Genomic DNA, 18,660 nt, shown 5'->3' with positions numbered 1-18,660 from the left:
CAAACTTCCAAATCAGATTTGAAAGTATCAGATACTGGCACACAGAATTTCTTGAAGAAAAGTCAGTAGAAAGCATGCTAATAAGAAGCCTTTGACAGTACCTGGCGAAGGGCCAATATCCTTTGGTGCTGATTTCTAAGCAGGTAACGACACCTGTGCGTCTTCACGCTAGACAAAGACAGGGTGTAAGCGCATGACTTCGTGCGAATAAGCCTCGAACATAATTCTCTCTAAGCCTCTGAGCACTGTTGGTTCAGTGTGACCCATTTTCTTCTGAATTTTTTAAACTCACCTTCTTCACAGTAGTCATGTCCATAACTTAATGATCCCAGGGTCTGTTTCCAAAGCAGCCCACTGAATGACCAATGGGAGAGCTTGCCTGAGTATCATCCCCCTCTCCACACTTCACAGAGGTCCCTGTGCTCTTCATGTGCTACACATCCAGATACAGCAGCCTGTGCAACAAGTCACTTGTATTTGAGTGGACATAATCAGAGTCCAGGTGGTGGGACCTTGATTTCACGAAATCACTGTTTTAATCAACTGACATATTCACCCATTCATTGAATCGGCAAACCACCAGCCTAATGGGTGTTCTTTCAAATGCTCCTATTGGTTGAGAATGTAGCACTGTGCTGGTGCATTTGCCTCGCATAGCTGAGGTGCTGAGTTTGATCTCCAGCCCAAAAACAAATACATAGGTACATAAATACATACATACATACTCAAGTTACAGAATTTTCTCCAGAAGATATTTTTTATTTTTCTTGCATTATTATTACTTTTTAATCAATAATAATTATTATTGATTATAATAATAAATAATAATTATTAATTATATTATATTAATTATTATATAATTATAATTATATATTAATCATATAATTAATTATTATAATTATTATAAATTATAATAATTATTATTATAATTATTAATTGAATTGAAATTTGAATAAAAACTGTCCACCACAAATTTCTTTGTATGTGGACTTCCTAGTATTCATCTGACCACAAAGTGGAGTGGAAATAGATTGCAGTATTGGAACTAGTGAAGAGTTAGTGGGCTTTAGCTATAGATTTGCTGGGTAAAATTTCAGCTCTGTGTTAGTAACAGCTAGTGAACCTTCTGAAGATACACTGCCACAAATTACCCTAGAAACACTTCTCCCTGCTTCAGACTCACTTATCCCGTGTTTTTGCCACTTTCAGACAGTCATGCTTGTCCTCTTTTGTAAGTGTCTTTACATTGTTATGGTTTCCGGGATGTCTTGAATGGACTCAAAATATTTCTTTTTCATTGTCATTTTAATTTGGAGGAGGAGCCAGAAATCACAGGGCACCACGTCAGGTAATAAGGTCGATGAGAATATTCTGTGTACTGTGATGTGCTTACGATCCCGCCTTTCCAGGAGATGGTACTGGGCAGTGGCATTCACCATATTTTTGATCACATCTCAAGAAGATGCTCAGGAAAGAGGTCCTCCAGAACTGCTTCTGAAGGTGGCACACATGGTGAGATCAGTGTGTTAGAAGTATAAGAAGTGTTTGCCGGGGTGTGGTATCAGCAGTGTGTCCCTCCTTATAATATTTTTAAAAAGTAAAATTCATACTATATTATTTGATCAGCACTTGTACATAGCTAAAAATCTCTCACATCACAAAGTCACACAGGCTCACTCTAACACACTCACATACACACAGCAGCACACAGTCCATAAGCGCCTCACACGAGGTGATCCATGGGAAAACATCTGCTCAGTCAAATAAGGAAGAATTTTATGGATATCAATGCCTTGGTCAAGCGTAGCGCTAAAAATTGCAAAAACTCTAATAAGAAATGTGTTCCACTATTTATAAATCAATGCTGCGAGGTCTACTTCTGAGCCCTGAAGCGTATATGGCTTGTTTGTCTTCTTACAGCACCAGGTAGGACCTGAATATTTCATGAACCCCTTCCGCTGATAGAATATTTGTTAAATACATGCTCTTCACCCTGCTCAGGATCAAAGCAGACATTTTTGTTGCTTTGTGTCAGCAAGTTTCTGAACACACTGGGAGTGGAAACTCTTCTCATATTTAAGCTGTTTGTCTAAGGTTTCAGAAGCTCGCACCGGAACCCTTGAATTGAGATCCCCTCTCATTGTCTTTTCTTCTTTTATGTGTTAAAAATAATCCTGTCCGTTGTTCCAGATTCTCAGACATAATTTCCAGAAGATATCTGAAGAAATCACAACTGAATAATTTTCTTCATCTTTTAGATGTGTGGTTTTTTTCCTCTGAATGTGTGAAAAAGCTTGTTTGTATGAAACAGCGCTTTAAAAGGAAGAAAAAAGTACAGCAGTTGGCAGAAAATATATAAACAACTCTTTGTTAAAAATATTTCAGGGCAAAAATAAAAAGACAAGGGCTGAGTTTTACAAGCCATGGATGGGGGTAGGTACGTTTGAGTTGTGCCATCTCAGTAAAACCCCCACAGCAGAAAGTGTTTCCATTTCTTTTTTCTTCCTTGTCTCATAACACTTTGCTTCTAAGTTTTACAGTTATAACAAAAAGTTGCTATCAATTTAAAAAGTGTCCACTACACTCTACATAGACATTCACTGTATGAAATGGTAAAAAGCCAACCTCTATAACCATCTAGAAGTAGAAAATGACACAAGTGTCCTGAGTGAGGCTATTGATTGAGAAAAGTTAAGACCGTGACAGGAAGGAAGGAAAATTAAGTGACGGTTTTTGGACAGATGCTGAAACATACAGTATCTGCTGGAATGACTGGCTGTTGTCTTCTATGATTCTGGTGGGCAGAACCATGATAGTTTTCTCTTACCTTCATTTCCGCCCAGCCAGATGGTAAGTTCCTAAGCTGAGAGAGAAAAGGACCGAACATTATAAGGGCTGAGATTTATGTTGAGTAAGTGGAGCTCAGGGACCCACACGGGAGAATGACGACTGGGGCAGAGGGAGCAAGTGAAAGGAGTCTAACTCTGCACATGCCCTGTGATAAAGGAGTGAAATAGCCCCAAAATGAAACAGAGTCTGAGGAGGAGAAGCCAGTCTGAGGGCAGAGAATTTTTAGGGTGGAGATCAGTTGCAACTCCAAGTATTGCAGCCCTAAGTTATGCCTGATGCTGCGACCTGTGCTGGTAGAGGCAGATGAGAGAGATGTATGAATTTTTCACGGACAAGAAGGGAGGCTTGGTATGTTCTGGAACACAGACTACTGCCAAGTGTAAGACATAGAAGAAAGGCAAATTGAGGCCTGACTGACAAGACAACGGAAGCGAGTGAGAATCTAAAGCAAAAGTTATCTAGTTTGCTGTATCCACAGGGGGCAAGATGGAAAGTTTCTTCGGCACTGCAGTAATAGTGCTGAAATTCTGGCCGATTTACCAAGGAGCACGCACAGTCACTCAACAGATTAAGGAAATGGTGATTTGTTCCCTCCTATGGTGCAGAGCTTGTGGTAAGCCTATAATTTAGTAGTGAATAAGGTAGTGTGGTTCCCAGTGCCCAGCAAGGGGACAGTTCAGGGCAAGAAGGAGGAGGTAACTGCACAGAGAGACGTCCCCTCGGACACTTCAGTTTGAAGAGAAAAGGGCTTGCTTCAGGTAGTACAGGTGAACAAAAGAGAGTGGGACTCTTTCTCTGGTCCTGTCTTTTTGGCTTTGCTATTTTGTTTTGTTTTGTTTTAGAAGTATAAATAATTTGACAAATATATAAACTAGGTCATTAAAGGGAAAAATATGAATATATATATATATATATATATATACGCACAAGGTAGATAAGATAATTGTACTACTAATTTATCTTGTGTTATTGAAAGGAACAGTTAATGTTTGTTTGCTCAATCTTACAGGCCTATATTTGTTTATCTGAGTAACCAATTTGAAGATACCAATACATAATACAACAGCCGTGGTTAATTTGCTATCACCTTGTCTGACATTCTGTATTGCTTTTGTTGATTTTATGTTGTTTTATTTATGTTTGTGTGTCTGTTAATATGTTTCACTTCTTTTATCCCTAAAATAAAAAAAAAAAAACTAGGCTAGTGGACATGGAGGACCATAAAGGACAGATGGCGATTTTAAACACTGACCTTGTGAAAGATATCATAACATCAACAAACAACAAAACGGATTCAAATCAATCCATGGGGAATAAGTAAAAGTTACATTTTTATTTTATTAGCTACAAAAGCTTTAGAATATATATTCACTAATTTTTGTATGTTCCCAGTAATCTTTGTGTGTGTTACTTGAAATTTTATCCGTCACAATCCATCTATGGCATGGAACTTTGACATCTTTGGCAAGTTGTTTCCCCTCTGTTATTTGCATGAGCTCTTTATGCTTGGACAGTGAGGCGGAGTGTGTGTGAATGGCTGTGTGGGTAGGTGTGCACACATGATGGGTGATGTATATGTTATTGTGGAAAAGAGAACCTACTTTCAAAGCAAACATTGATATGAAACTGGTTGAATTACTTTGCAATTCAAAGTAAGCTTATGTTGGATAACTCTAACTGCATTTCACAAAAAAAAGTTGAATGCAACATAGCAATAGATCACAAACAATTTTAAGTAAGTACGAGTCTAACTATAGTGGCCGGTTAAACTCTCAGACCTGTAAAAACCCAGATTTAGACTTTTCTAAGCTTTTCTTTTCTCATTTTTAAAACTGAGGGAGCTGTGGTACCTGTTTTCTTCTGTACTTTGCTATTTTTATAGATGTGTTTGTTTCCTGGCAGGGAAGCTATGATCAGTTTTCTTTCACGTATAAAAACTGAAAAAAAAATCTTTTACGTGATCTTTCCCATCTCAGTGACCTCTTTGGAAAAATGTTAGTCTTGCTGGGTAGACACTGTCATGTTCAGATGGCTTTCTCTGCTCCATCTGTCAGAACTGTGTTTTAGGTTATATCTGGTGAAGGGCTATTAATCTAGAGGAATATCTTAAGTTCCTGTCAAGCTATTATTCCTGTGGAGATGGAGGAAGAGACATAAATCAGTCAGAAAAAATCAGAGAAAAATAGTGAGTGTGCCTCTGTGTGTATGTGTGTGTGTGTGCATGCATGCATGTGTGTTCATGTACACACAGGGATGCATGTCCTTGGAAACAGTGATGATCTTTTATGATAAATAAAATTAAATTTTGTTTCTGCTTTAATTTAAAATACTTATAATGTCTACATTAGCAAATCATTACTTATCCAGATATCAGCAAAGGGTTCTCAGTCCTTTGGGATTGAGATGAATTTAAAACAAACCACTCATTACCGCAAGTCACAGAAAAATCCCATATCAAGAAATGTGGGACTTCCCGACGTACACAAACAAGGCAACTTCTGCTGCCAAGTTGCCAAGTTTCTTTCCCACTTTTTTCTTTCTTCTCTTTTATCTTTCCTAACCCAGAATTGGAACTTAGCCCGTTTTCCAACATGACTCAAAGATAGAAGAACAAATAAATCCTTTTAAAATTGTTGTGAAATTTATGACTTTATCCATTATCTACTGGTTTGCATGTAATAGTCTATCCACATGAGTCACCCGTAGGTGTCCGAACACCTCTCTCGCTAACCTCCCATAGGGATGTTATTTCTGGCCCCTTGACTGTGGATCATCAGCTCTCACCAGATTGCCCGTATTTTTCTCACTTCTGTCTTTTGCATCCACCTATTTCTGTTCAAAATAGCTGTTCTTCGTTGCGTCTCTCAGACTTTTAATTGAACTATCACTTTCAGGAATCATAAGTTGTTATCAATACATTTCCCTTGAACAAAGACGGCCCTTCCCAACAATACCATGGGGGGTAATCATGAAAGAAGTATACGGGGATGAAGTGCAGGTCAGGGACAGCGTTCAGCATGTGAGAGCTCCTGGACTCAACCCCTCGTACTACAGCTGTAAAGAAATGTAATAAAAATAGTGCAAAAATATGTTCCTGTATCTAGGTGTATATAAACACCAGTTCCTACTCTGTCAAGCTTCAGTGTATTCGTAACCTTTTGGAAAATATGTCATTATTTTTAAAAAGTGCCCATCACCCCATCAATGTGATTAAAAATGTCAAAAGCAGCATTTCTTTACTGAAGCGGCCGCCATGCATTGACATTGCTCTACCCCCGACTGGGTGAGCAGGGCCTGAGACGCTCGTGTGGGAAGCCAGGTTTGACCATGGCCCACTGTCCGGACCTTCCACTCCATGTGGTCTGACCTGGCTGAGGGAACTTGCCTGCTGTCCTGGGGCCGAGCCCTGAGCAGAGTTTCATCTTTGTAGGGCTGTCTTTGCTTTTCTCTTTGTGTTTGTGGAAATGTGCAACATTCCAAAGAGCAAGGGATGCTCAATTTTGTCCTTCACGGGCACACGCATGCAAGTTGTGGCAGCTTTCGGGAGAAACCTTAACAACTGCGTGTGGCCTGTGCAGTACGTACACTCACAGACTTAGCGGTGTACTCATCAGACAAGACTGGAGTTGCTTAATGAACACATGGGCCATATTTCAAAGGGAATTAGGTCTTCTTAGGGCTTTAAAAATACAAGAGTGCCTGGCATTATCTTGTTCCCAACTACTCCGTCCTCACAGGTCTCTCCCAACTAGTGTTCACTGCCCTTTCCATCTTCCTGGTTTTCTTTTTTGAGTCTAAATCATTTAAAAAGACAGGCATTGAGATTATAGAAAGGACTGGAAATGAGGTTTCAAATTACTGTGGACCACTGAGGAGCTGGCACATTTAATCTTAAAACTACACCTTAAATTAATTTAATGAAGCCATTAGTTATGCTACCTAATGTTATAACATGCGGGCTCCACAGAAACATAGTAAATTATTTCATGTATTGAACAAACTCTCACTACAGGCAGCATTGAGAGCTGGTGCGGCGTGTCCTTCAGGTAGGACTGAAGTTGCCCAGTTCTGTCAATCCCTGGAAGCCTACATCACCCAATCTGCAAATGAAATTTTATACTGCGGTCTGATCACAAAATACCTGAGCTCTAGATTTAAGAGCACATTGAATACTTATTGCATTTCAGCTTGGACACCACTTACTTAGTGTCCTTGCTGCTGTGTTTGAACGGTTTCTATTCCTGGAGCTCATGCCCGTTCCATCTTCTATTCCCAAGTGCTTCTCTTTGGATGGGATGTCCGAGTACCCTCACCTCAGGCACAAATAGAAGAACTAGTGTTTTTCTTTCTTTATAAATCCAGTGCTGCTGCTCTGTTATACTTGTCAGATGGAATCTAAATGAAGGAAAAAGTGAATACATTCTTGGTCAGTATAATAGCGACAGTCCAATGCCACACGGCTATTGACACATTACTTATGGAAGCATATGAAATAGAGGGAGCATCTCATAACAAAGGAGGTGTTTGTTTGTCTTCATGGTCTGTGTCGGCCCTTCAAGTGCGTAAGAGTCTGCATTCAATTTTAACAGTTGACAATTATCTCTGCCACTCATGGAATCCTGTTCTTTCTCAAAAGGAGCTGAAAGAACCTTAAACCTGGAGAAGTTATACGTTCTTTGGTTAAAAGGAACAGTTAAAAGGAAACTGTTCTAGTTGTGGGCTTGTGGGAGCAACTCTGGAGTCCCTGAAAGTGGAAAGCTCCAGGCCTGTGGGGAAGGAGGGACTGGAGCCCATCCAGTTGGTTACTAACGACACCACCCTGGCGACACAACACGCCCCTGCCTGTTATCAGGTGGCGCTCACGCCCGGAACCACCTAGGCAAACAATGGCATTTCTGGATTGCATCACACGGGGAAAGAGCAAGGTTGGCACTTTTCCATCTTCCTCTCACATACAGCAGGAGACAATCTCATGGATGATGGAGTCGCCTCCGCCACCAGTGGGCGCTCTGACCCAATTGTTTTCCAGAGTTTGATCTGAGATGGATTCCAGTCTGCTGTCCATCAGTGAGGTACAGAACTCACAGAAGTGTGTGTGTCTGTGACAGAGAGAGAGAGAGAGAGAGAGAGAGAGAGAGAGAGAGAGAGAGAGAGAGAGAGAGAGAGAGAGCGCTTCTGTGAAGATATGCACCTGTGCAGTTTGGTGATCTTTGATGTGTCGGTGAAAAACAATACAGCAAATTTTAGAAGAAACTGACATGATCCACAGGTCGAGGGGCAACAGTGACAGCCTCCTAAGACCTATTGGATTACACAGCTAACTCCAAGTGCCCCTCCAAAAAAATCCTCCCATTGTCAGTACTAAGATCTCACAGGACAATGCTGACACGCCTAGACACCTGCTGTAGCTACGGCCGTTTCAGAGAGCTCAGCCTTAACCTACACTTGGGAAGGCCTTTTTCTTCAGTGTGTATTTTTCAGTCTATTGCAGTCGAGGAAGCTTGGAAAACACTTCACTACTCAGCCATGCCAAACTATAGGCTGTCTAGTTTGTTTCTTGTTTTACTTGTCTTTCCTTATGTGATCAAAAAGGGAAGTAAAGAATTTTTATCAAAAAGCAGTAAGAGAAAGGGTGAACATGGAGATAAGTAGAGACCAGTAATATGTGGGATATATAAAATCTACTTGATTATAGATTGAATTATAAGTGGACAGTGACCAAGGTGTCTAACTGGGGTCACCGGGCACACAGCATTGGTGAGAAGTGTTCCCTTTACCTGTGGTCAGCTGGCAGCACGCGGAGGACAAAGGTCCAGGCGGCCAGGACGCCAGCTTCCCGGGGGTGTGGGTGGGGCAGGTTATGAGCCCTCAAACCTATCTTGGTTGCCTCACCCGTGAACACAAAGGCTTTCAGTACAGAACCCCGGTGAATCAGGTGACAAAGAGCAGTCTTCAAAGGAGAGGTTACCAGGCTGAAAGCAAGGGATCTGTGCGGTCACAGCCATGTGCTGTCCAAACGAAATGAACCCCTGTCTGTCTACGCAGTGATGGCTCACTTCTGTCCCTTCCTGGCCATGGCCTCTTCGTCCCCCCCTAACTCTCAGGTGTAGCAAGAGAAGAGAGACATGTTTGGCAAAGGGAAGTGAAGGAGGGGTGAAGGAGGTAGAAGTAAGTAATCTGTGAAGCTGTGGGTTGTAAGTGTAACCTGCCTTAAGACGTCAGGGCCCCTGAATACGGCCTGCGGTGGGAACCTTGGAAAAATAAACTGGAAATATTAGGGCAAAATGAGAAAAATTGCATATTTTGCCATGACCTTTTGCTGCCTATGGACTGTGTGTTGTAGCTCATTACATAGCAGATATACTTGAGGAAACACAGACAATCCAAAGCTGCACAAGGAAACAAGAGACACTGTGGCCTAAACCCCAGTGTTGGATTTAGAGGGAAAGTGGAGGCTGGATATTTTAAAGATGAGCCTAGAGAAAGCAGAAATGTAGCGTGAAAAGGTGCACTCCGCATTGTGATTTATACACAAATAAACACCAAGGAAACCGTATATTATGCAACTTTCATTATTATATGGTGTTTTCATTCCTTCATTCTGAGAAAATTTAGAAGATATCAGTAAGATGATGTATTTTTTTTTCAAGATTATTATACAGGGAAAATGTTGCGTTTGGAACAGAAGCCAAAAGAAATAACAGGGAAGGCCAATCACACACTAAGCTAACAGGTGGGGCATCCCTGGGCAGCGGAGGCCCGAGCTCTCTGCTGTGGGCAGAATGCTGCTGATGCCCCAAGTCCAGCGCGGTGTCACTGAATCAAGTGCTAATCTAGGGGCTGCTGTGAAGGGACTGTGAGAAGTAATTCGTATCCCCAGAGAAGGAACCGGACACAAGGAATCCCTGAGTGAGCACAACCTTATCCTATCCTATCAGGAAGGAAAAGCCCTTGATAGAGCAGTTTCCTCTGGCCGGTGGCGGGAAGAGCTAGGTTTGGTAAAAGGGACCAAGCGGCCGTCCTGGTGAGCAAGGCCCAGGAGACAGAGAAACCAGTGGTGTCCGAGGACAGAAAGCAGCCCGTGGTGGCACCAGCAGGGAAACGGGGTCTCGGGCCTGGGGCCTGAAGGGCCTGAGCTGGGCCAGGGCCAGGAACAAGCTCGGGAGGAAGCACAGAGCTCCTGGTGCCTGCAGATCCAGCTGCGTGGTGCCTGCAGCCCAGAGACCTCCGTGGAGCCCAGCTGCCCACCTAGGCTTCCCACCCGCAGAGCCCGGAGGGAATCCAGCTGTGAGGCTTGAGACCTTTGCGGGCCTTTAAGATAACAGCTACAGAAAGCAGCTAGGCCTTCAGCACAGAAACTACAGGGAAAGGACAAAGAGAAGAAGAGGGAGCCCCAGGAAATGCGGTGTGCAGCTGTGTTCTCCAGTTCCTAACTTGCCCCCAGCTCAGAGCCAAATCCACTGGTTCCTGAATCATCGCGGCATCCCACGCTGGCCCAACCTTCCTACTAGAGCCACAAGACCTTCACTGGTCACCCTACGTTAGCACTCTGAGGAACTGTTCCCTTTATTACATTCCCTGAGGATGATGTGTTTCAGGGTATGAAGGAAGAGAGCTGAATTTTTTGGATGTGAAATTTCACCATTGTATACTTTTTAAATTATATTTCTCAAGTTCCAAATAGTTGAGCTTTGGAACAGATTGTAAATTTGTGTGTGTGTGTGTGTGTGTGTGTGTGTGTCTGCGTGTGCACGTATGTGCACACATGTGTGTCTCAATAACTTTCCTTTTAATTAATTTGCTGACACGTATATTTGGGGTACAGGTCTAGAAAGAACTGCAGTGTATTGAATATCTGGAGATTAACAAACCCTTGCTTCATTCTCTTCTGTTTAAATCTGGGGAATCGGTGAAGGAACTTCTGGAGTGCTAACCACACCAAGAGAAGCCCAGTGTTCTCTGCCGCACCTCTGTGAAGTAAATAAATAACCTCATTGTTGCATAAGGGAAACAAGGCAGGGAACTTCCCAAGGACACACAAAACCACACATTGTCTTAACGTCTTCCTGCTGTGCTCGCGGCTGCCCGTTTGCCCAGCTTTGCCAGGTGACACCTCAAGGCATTCCTGGACAAAATGAGAGACCACTGCAGGGGTACAGGGGCCAGCTGTGCCCTACCTTCCTTTGGTTCCTGGACCCTGTTTCTGCTTATGTATTTCCCCAACCTCTAACCTAAATCCTGCTATTATGAAGTGAATTAAAAGGAGAGCTCCTTGTTATTTTTCCTTGTCAGTAGCATATCTGAGCTGGCAGCGGTTCTAAGTCGAAACACTTCTGGCAGCAGCAGGAACCTAACTTAAAAATTACACAGAGAAGTGGCTGAAGCAGAACGTCGCTGCGTGAGCTCTCTGCCTGCCGGGGCCTTTCTAATTTTCCCTATTTATTTTATGATCTAAAAATACCCAGAACAAATCAACTAAGACTGCAAATAAAGATAGAAGCATGAGAATGCCATCAGATTTTTGAAAATGTTCATCATAAAATGAGAAGGAAAGCTAAGAAGCATTTTAATCAACGATGTGATTATTTCTCTGGTTATTATTAACACGGTATACGCTGAAGTTTTATATGCAGGCTTCTAAATCAGCTGTGTGGATAGCGGTTGTAGACAAATGAAGCATTTCCAGACTTCTCGCCCCACCTCTTCATTTTTTGTTACATATTTTTTTAAAAATTCCTATATTAGTTACTCTGAATATATTTAAATGTAAGCTGAAAGGGTTTATGTCCATTTATCTGCTTGTAGTTTAACCCTATTAATCTCTATCTCATATGTAGTTTATTAACCATACTTTGAAAAATGGATTAATCCTAAAAAAAAAAAAAACTAAGAAAGTGAAACAAAAAATATAGACTAGCAGCTACACAAATTCTTATAAGTACTAGTTCTGAAAGTATTAACCATATAATGTTCAGGGTGTCTTTAACCGGCGAGAATCTTTTCAGGGCTGGTGAAGTGAATCTCTTTTTTCTGGGTTGATTTAAATTAGTTTTTCTTATTAACAACTGGGTAGTCAATCACTTAAAGTATATCCTAGGTAATTTAGAGCGCCCTTGTTCTTAGTATCATATTAACTAGATCCTTAGAAGCTTTTTGGAAAATTCCACCATTTTTTCCCCTATTGGATGCATATTTTAAAAAGAAATTAGTACATTTTATTATTAAAACTTCAGGTAGGCGGTAAGTATAATTTCCTCAAATGCCTAACTGACTCCCACAAAGTAGCTTCTGCAGCAAAAAAAGTGATTCAACCTATGGATGAACTGTTCTTTTTAATTTTTATCATCCCGTTCGAAGGCAGCTGACTCTGGAATACAGCCTGTAGCCACCTTTGACTAAAAGTATGTTTCCTTCAGAGAAGCTTTTGCATTGTATTCTGACCACAGGAAATAAGTGGAACCTACATTTCCATTTTGTCTGTTGTGGAAACACGGAAGACGCACTTATTGGAATTATAATCCAATGACCTAGTGCTAACTGGGAGGGGAGAGAACAACTTCTTACGTTTTACCGCCTCTGCGCCAGATCGAACAGAGTGTGCACCTCACAGTTTGTACTTGTCCTTACCGTCACGACCTGCTGTCAGTGCTTAGAAAGTCACAATGCAGAATCAACATAGAGTTGTTGGATAAATCAATTAAGCTTTAAAAGGCAGTGCCAATCCTCCACTGTTAGAAATACCGAAAATGCTGCCTGCTTTAATAGGAAGCAGGGACTGTTCTCCACTTTGACTCCCCCACTGGAAGTAACCACACGAGTTCGGTGTGGGCTTTAAAAACAAAGGGCCTGTACAGTCTGTTTTCTTCAGCAGCAACTTGGCTCTTCATGTTTTATTTCCCTCTTTCATGGAAAGGTTCTTCTTTATTGTATAGATACAGGAGTGGATACGGTTTTTCTGTCTCTGCCCCGATCTCATCCTAACAAGTATCTTCCTCTTTTCTCTCCCAGATATCTCACCTCTCACATGTGTGTGCTTTTCCTCCCTGGCATTTCTCACTTGCCTCCTTTTATGTCTCAGTTTTGGGGCTACAGGAATATAATATTATCGGGGCTACCCAGGTATAATTTCAGCCCCTGATAATTTATAACAGTTCCAAACATAGTCACCAATAAGAAGATGGAAAAAAAGTTATTTTCTAAAATGATAGAATTTTACCTTAAATGAATCTGCAGCTTGATTTTCAGAAATGCAACAGTAAGTAGACTATTTAATTTATAGTTCCTTTTTTATGCAGAAACCTCTGCCTTACATTGAAAGTTGTTCCAAATACTGACTCAGACTTGCAAAGGTTGCTGCGTGGAAATAAAGGCACCTTTGACAAACAGTCCAGAATTATGTCAACTCTCCCTCCTGGCAATCTGCAGGAGCCCACGTTCAGTGAATCTAGGATTCAGTTCAAGGTTTCTGCTCCGTAGACACTGGCTTAATTTAGTGACTTTCTGTTTCCCCTGCCAGGGTGCTGGAGCCTGTGGTTCTATCCTTACTAAGTGAATAAGCATCTCTATTTTACATCTCTACAGTGAGAAACATCAGGTGAACAGGGAAAGGTGCACTCTAAACTCCGAAGTGAAGAAGATATACCGTGTAAAATGGCAATGGAACCCTTTACAATTTTTAAATAAAGTGCCACATGGCTCACATTGCCTCAGTTCAGTATTAGAGTCGAAATAGGGGTGTGAGAAAACGGTTGTTCCATCTGTGGTTAAAAAAACAAAACAAAATTACAATAAGGAGAGTTCCCTGCAGGAATGACTTCATCACTTCCTCACCTTGGCAGGAACCAGCTCCTCCCTTTGTCCAGGAAGCTCATCCTCCCTTTCCTCAGATCTTCTATGCTATTCACCTCCCTCAGCACAGTGACTCGGATGCCCTCCTCCCATGGACTGCTAATTCTGTCTGCCCACCTGTCCTGCAGGTGCAGTTCTACCCACGTCCTCCCTTCCCACCTGGATCAATGTTAAAGGGATGATATCAGGACCTCCAAATAATGTAGGGGAAATATTATTACTCCCAACCTGCTAGATGTCCAATACACTGAGTTTGTGTTCCCCAAAGTAGAAGAATGAATTCTGAGTGACAAAGGAATTTAAAAGTAGCAAACGTTTATTGAGGGAAAGGTAGGCTTTGTCTCAGAGAGACAGGAGAGCACCTGGAAAGTGAGTTGCCCCCCAACCCACTTCTCAAGGAGAGATTTTAGAGCAAAGCCAGAAGGTGGGTACAAAATTACTAAGTGGACATAGGGTATGACAAAACTATGATCAACCAACATGATTACAAATAGAGCTGTTTAGGTAATATTGATCCAATCAGGAAGCAAGTCACGTAGCAAGTGTACATGGAAAGAACAAGGACCTTTCCGGGAAGAGATGGGTCAAGGCTGTCTTGTCCCTCACCCAGGGACTGATACCTATTTAGAATACCGATCCTGCTTGTTTATCCTTCTGGGACGTATGCAGATGCAGTCACTCGGTCTCTCTCTTGAGGCCTGACCTTCAAAGAATGGTCTCCATCCACAGTTGTAATGTTTTCTCATCCTCTGCATTGACTTCTTGGAGGGCCTGGCCATGTCTGGCTGCCTACGACATTTCTACCTAACTTAGCTCTCTATAGTATTAGGACATAGGACACTTTTGACGATGAGTCTCCAGCAGCCCACAGGATGCCAGCCCCGGAGAAGCAGCCCCCTCACATATTGTTCCTCTCCAGCCATTAGGCCTCCACCACATAGGAGGAAAGATGGATGCAGGACCCCTGGGGGTGACCTGCCACCTCCTCAGGCTCTGCCCTAGGAAGCGCCTCAGTGTTCTGTGCTCCAGGACAGCGCACTTCCCTGGGATCCACTCTCACCCGCTCTTGAGCTGCTCTGCTGGTTGAAATAGGAAGCCACGCTGTGCATATGGACTATGGTATTGAGGCCCAGGTTATCGTCCATCCTGCCAACTTCATCTCCCTCTGACGACCTCCAGCATGGCCATTTTCTCTCCACACTGCTTTCTTCTCTTAAGAAAAGACCAGGCCTTCTATATTCCACTGCAAAAGGCAAAACTAACACCTAGAGATGGCCCACCACAGAAATTTGAGACAAATAGAAAGATATGTGTCACTCTTGTCATGTCTAATCCGGGTGGGGCACAGTGAGCACAGAAGCACGGTGCTCCTGTACCGGGGAGGCAGCCGAGCATCTCCACGGAGGACAACTCTGCTCTGCGCTTGAGGCGTCCAAGTTCAGCCCAGGTTTTGACACCCGCCTGCTCTACAGGATACAGACGAAGGGTGTCTGGTGATTGCAAGGACACGGATGAGGCTTTCACTTTAAAAGAGATGACGTTTTCCTGTGCTTTAAAGCACATACCTGGCCATGCTTAACGACAAGAGAGATGAGGAAATATCTAGCTCTGCACCTAAGAAGACAGAGAAAGAGGTAGCGTGAGAAATTGGCCGAGCTCAAACACAAATAGTACCTGTCATTCCAAAAATATTTTATTGCTTTTGCTGCGAGGTTTTATGCCTACCTGAGATGCTTGCCCCCTACACAAACAAAACAAATAAAATGTTGAAGGTATGAATACTTCTTTGCAACTCTTATTGCTTTCTTCCTTCCCTAGAGCAATGTGTGGACAGGAAGCTTCTTGAGTATCTGAAAGGAGAAGACAGTGATAGAGACAAGAAGAAATGCAAAATCAATTTCTTTCAATATAACAAACACAATCCCAGTATTGATAGGTGCATATGTGATGTTTAACGTTTTGGTAGTTTTCATTCCAATTAAATATCTTGCTGGATTTCTCACTTCTTACCGTTTGCTAGCACTCCAATAAGCACTGTGCATAAACAGTCTGATTTAATCATCCTTGGTTCTTAAGGAATTGACACAATTACTGTTTCTATTTTCTGAGCTATTGCTGGGGCCTTCTGCTTAGCATCGTTTCCCCCGTGCCTGGGACCTGTGACTAAAAAGCCTTAGTTTTTGTGCATCTTGCCTTACAGAATCAATGCTGTGCAGCATTTCACAAGCATCTCATGAAACTGGCTTTCTAAAAAGATTCAAAGAGGGCTGGGGATTTAGCTCAGCAACACAGCGCCTGCCTGGCAAGTGCAAGGTAGTGAGTTCGATTCCTTGTACCAGAAGAAAAAATAAATAAATAAATAAAAAGATTCAAAGAAATATTTTTATAAGTTGACTTTTTTGTTTTATGGCTGTTATGTTTTTCATAATTTAGGAAAATGTTTAGGGTACGTACTATTTTTTACTGAACTTTACAATTAAATGTGCTGCTTAGCATGAATTGCAGTTATTTCCCCATGAGTCTAACTGTGCTGTTTGGGAGGTTATGATGAATAAAATAGAAATTTGCCAGCATTCTGGGAATAAAACTGGGGTGCAGTTTGCACTTGGACTGTCCACACTCACACACTGACTTTGCTGACCAAGAGTTAGGATGATAGGGAACTTACTGTGTGCCGGGAGGAAAGGGAAGTCACACAGGAAGGAAAAGCGAGACTAGCACAATTCGAGATGTGGAGGTCTTCCTAGAAGCCACAGAGGAAAATCTGTAGATCAACAAATGGAAAAGACCAGACCTTTAGGCAAAGTTCAAGCCAGGAGGGCCGAAAGGTTCCTTCTGACCTGAGGGGAGCAGTTTACGTTGGAAACTCAGGAACTGAGAGAGAGGTTCAGGGCTGTAGAAGGCTGGCGGTTGAGATAGTTGTTAGTTAAATTTCATCAACAGTAAGGTGACCTTTCTCCCATTAGAGCCCTTCCATTGGTTATTTGTCACTGATTTACAGATAAAGTGCGTAATCTCATTCCTTGAATTTCAAATCAGATCTCTTCTGTCCCCAAGCATTATTGTGAAAGTGACCTGAAGGAATACTAGTGAAAAATCTTTTCTAAACACTCAAGTCTTTACCACATCACTTTTATCTCCCTTTCCTTGGGCAATAGATCCATTTTATATATCAAAGGTACCTTCCGTGGTTTTTGCCCAAGAACTTTCTGCTACAATTCACAACCATTTATAAAAGGAATTAGAAATCTGTCTGAGAAACAGTTGCTGCTTGTACAGAACAGAGTTTGGAAATGGGAAACAAACTGACAAGAATTTCTGTTGCCACATTGTCTACTTTGCCCATCAAAAGTCACCTTTTTATTCTGACACTAGGACTGAACTCCAGGCCTTCAAGCTGAGCTGCATCCCCAACTCTTTTTATTTTTAATGACAAAGGGAAACAAAGTACCAACCTGAGAGATTTCTGGCATGAGTTCATGTTCTCTAAGATCAAAGAATGAATTTTAGGAACAATGGAGGTTAACAGCAGAATATATTTATTTATTGAGGGAAAGAAAGCTTCTGTCTGAGACAGAGACAGAAGGGGACCCGAGTGGGTTGCCCAAGGAACCTGTCATGTTGAACTATTTTTATAGAGCAAAACCACTAGGCGAGACAGGTCCAAGGGGGGAAAAATGGAAAATCATGAGGTGAGCATGGGGTGGGACAAAATGATAGTCATCCAATAGGAATTGTTCAGGTAAAGTTGATTAAATAGGGATCAAATGGGGAAGTTAGTCATGTAGAAAGTGGGCATGAATGCAGAAGAGGGGCCTTTCCTGAAAGGGGTTGGGTCAGTGACTCTTCAAGGTGACTGCCACCCATCTATAATATCAATCCCTGATGTCCATCCCTAGGGAGGTATGTGGGTGCGTTTGTTTAATCTTTTGTCTTGAGGTCTGTCCCTCAGCAGAGGGGTCTATCTCTCCAGTTTCAAGGTATCTTGTCCTCCATACTGGCTTCTTCCCTTCACCCTGTCTGACTACCAATAATATTTCTATCTAACTCAGCTGCCTACAGCATTAAGACAGTCTCACTAACTCTAAGTCACTAAGACCAGGCTGGACTCAAATTTGGGATCCTCTCACCTCAGCCCCCCAGAATGTCGGGACTACAAGCACGCACAACCACACATAGCTGAACATTTCTCTTCTTTGACAAGCCAACCTTCAGTGTGCCATTGTACGCAAGCTTGGTGGTCTCCTTCTCATGCCCACAGGCTTCTCTGTGTTCGACACTTACTCAGGAACCTCTGGGTTCTGGGCTGTACACGTAAGCAACTGCTCATAGTTCGATCCAATGTCTGATGACACTTGATCCTGTTTGATGACTACTTTAATCGACATCTCCTCTAAGGTGTAGCGCCCCTGGCAAATTGTTCACAACTCTGTTTTCCTCCCTTGCAGTGGAATTTCCAAGGCCTCAGAGCTGTAGGAGTTATATTTGTAGGTGCAGACCGAGTGCAGAAGGGTGTGCCTAACACACACAGGACACAAAACCAGAAAACAGTTGCTTAGCAAACACTTATACAAATATGTCCTGTACTCATGTCCAAAGCACTATGTTCCTGCTTTTCTGTAGCTTGATGGAGTGGAATGAACATCTGACCTGAGGGTCCATTCATCTACCTCATCTGTTGTAAGAAACGGAAAAGTCTGATGTCAACCTTTGAGCCAGAGATGGACATTGAGTCTGAAGCCCATGGAATTTGGGAGACATGGAATATGTCGGAACTGCATCCAGTGGTGAGCTAAATGGGCAGCCAGTCCATGAGAGGAAACAGCAACGGTGGCATGGTGAGGAGTGGAAGGGAGAGAGGCTGCAGGTCCGAGGGCAGAGAGCCATTAGAGAAAGCTGCTCCCTCTCCTAGGAGAGACACTAAGTGAATCAGTTCTACTTCATGCTCTTAGGGTTCATAGA

Source organism: Chinchilla lanigera, unplaced genomic scaffold (genome assembly GCF_000276665.1).
Source record: "Chinchilla lanigera isolate Chin_1 unplaced genomic scaffold, ChiLan1.0 scaffold00003, whole genome shotgun sequence".
Classification (NCBI taxonomy): domain Eukaryota; kingdom Metazoa; phylum Chordata; class Mammalia; order Rodentia; family Chinchillidae; genus Chinchilla; species Chinchilla lanigera.
Note: the sequence above shows the minus strand (reverse complement) of the source record.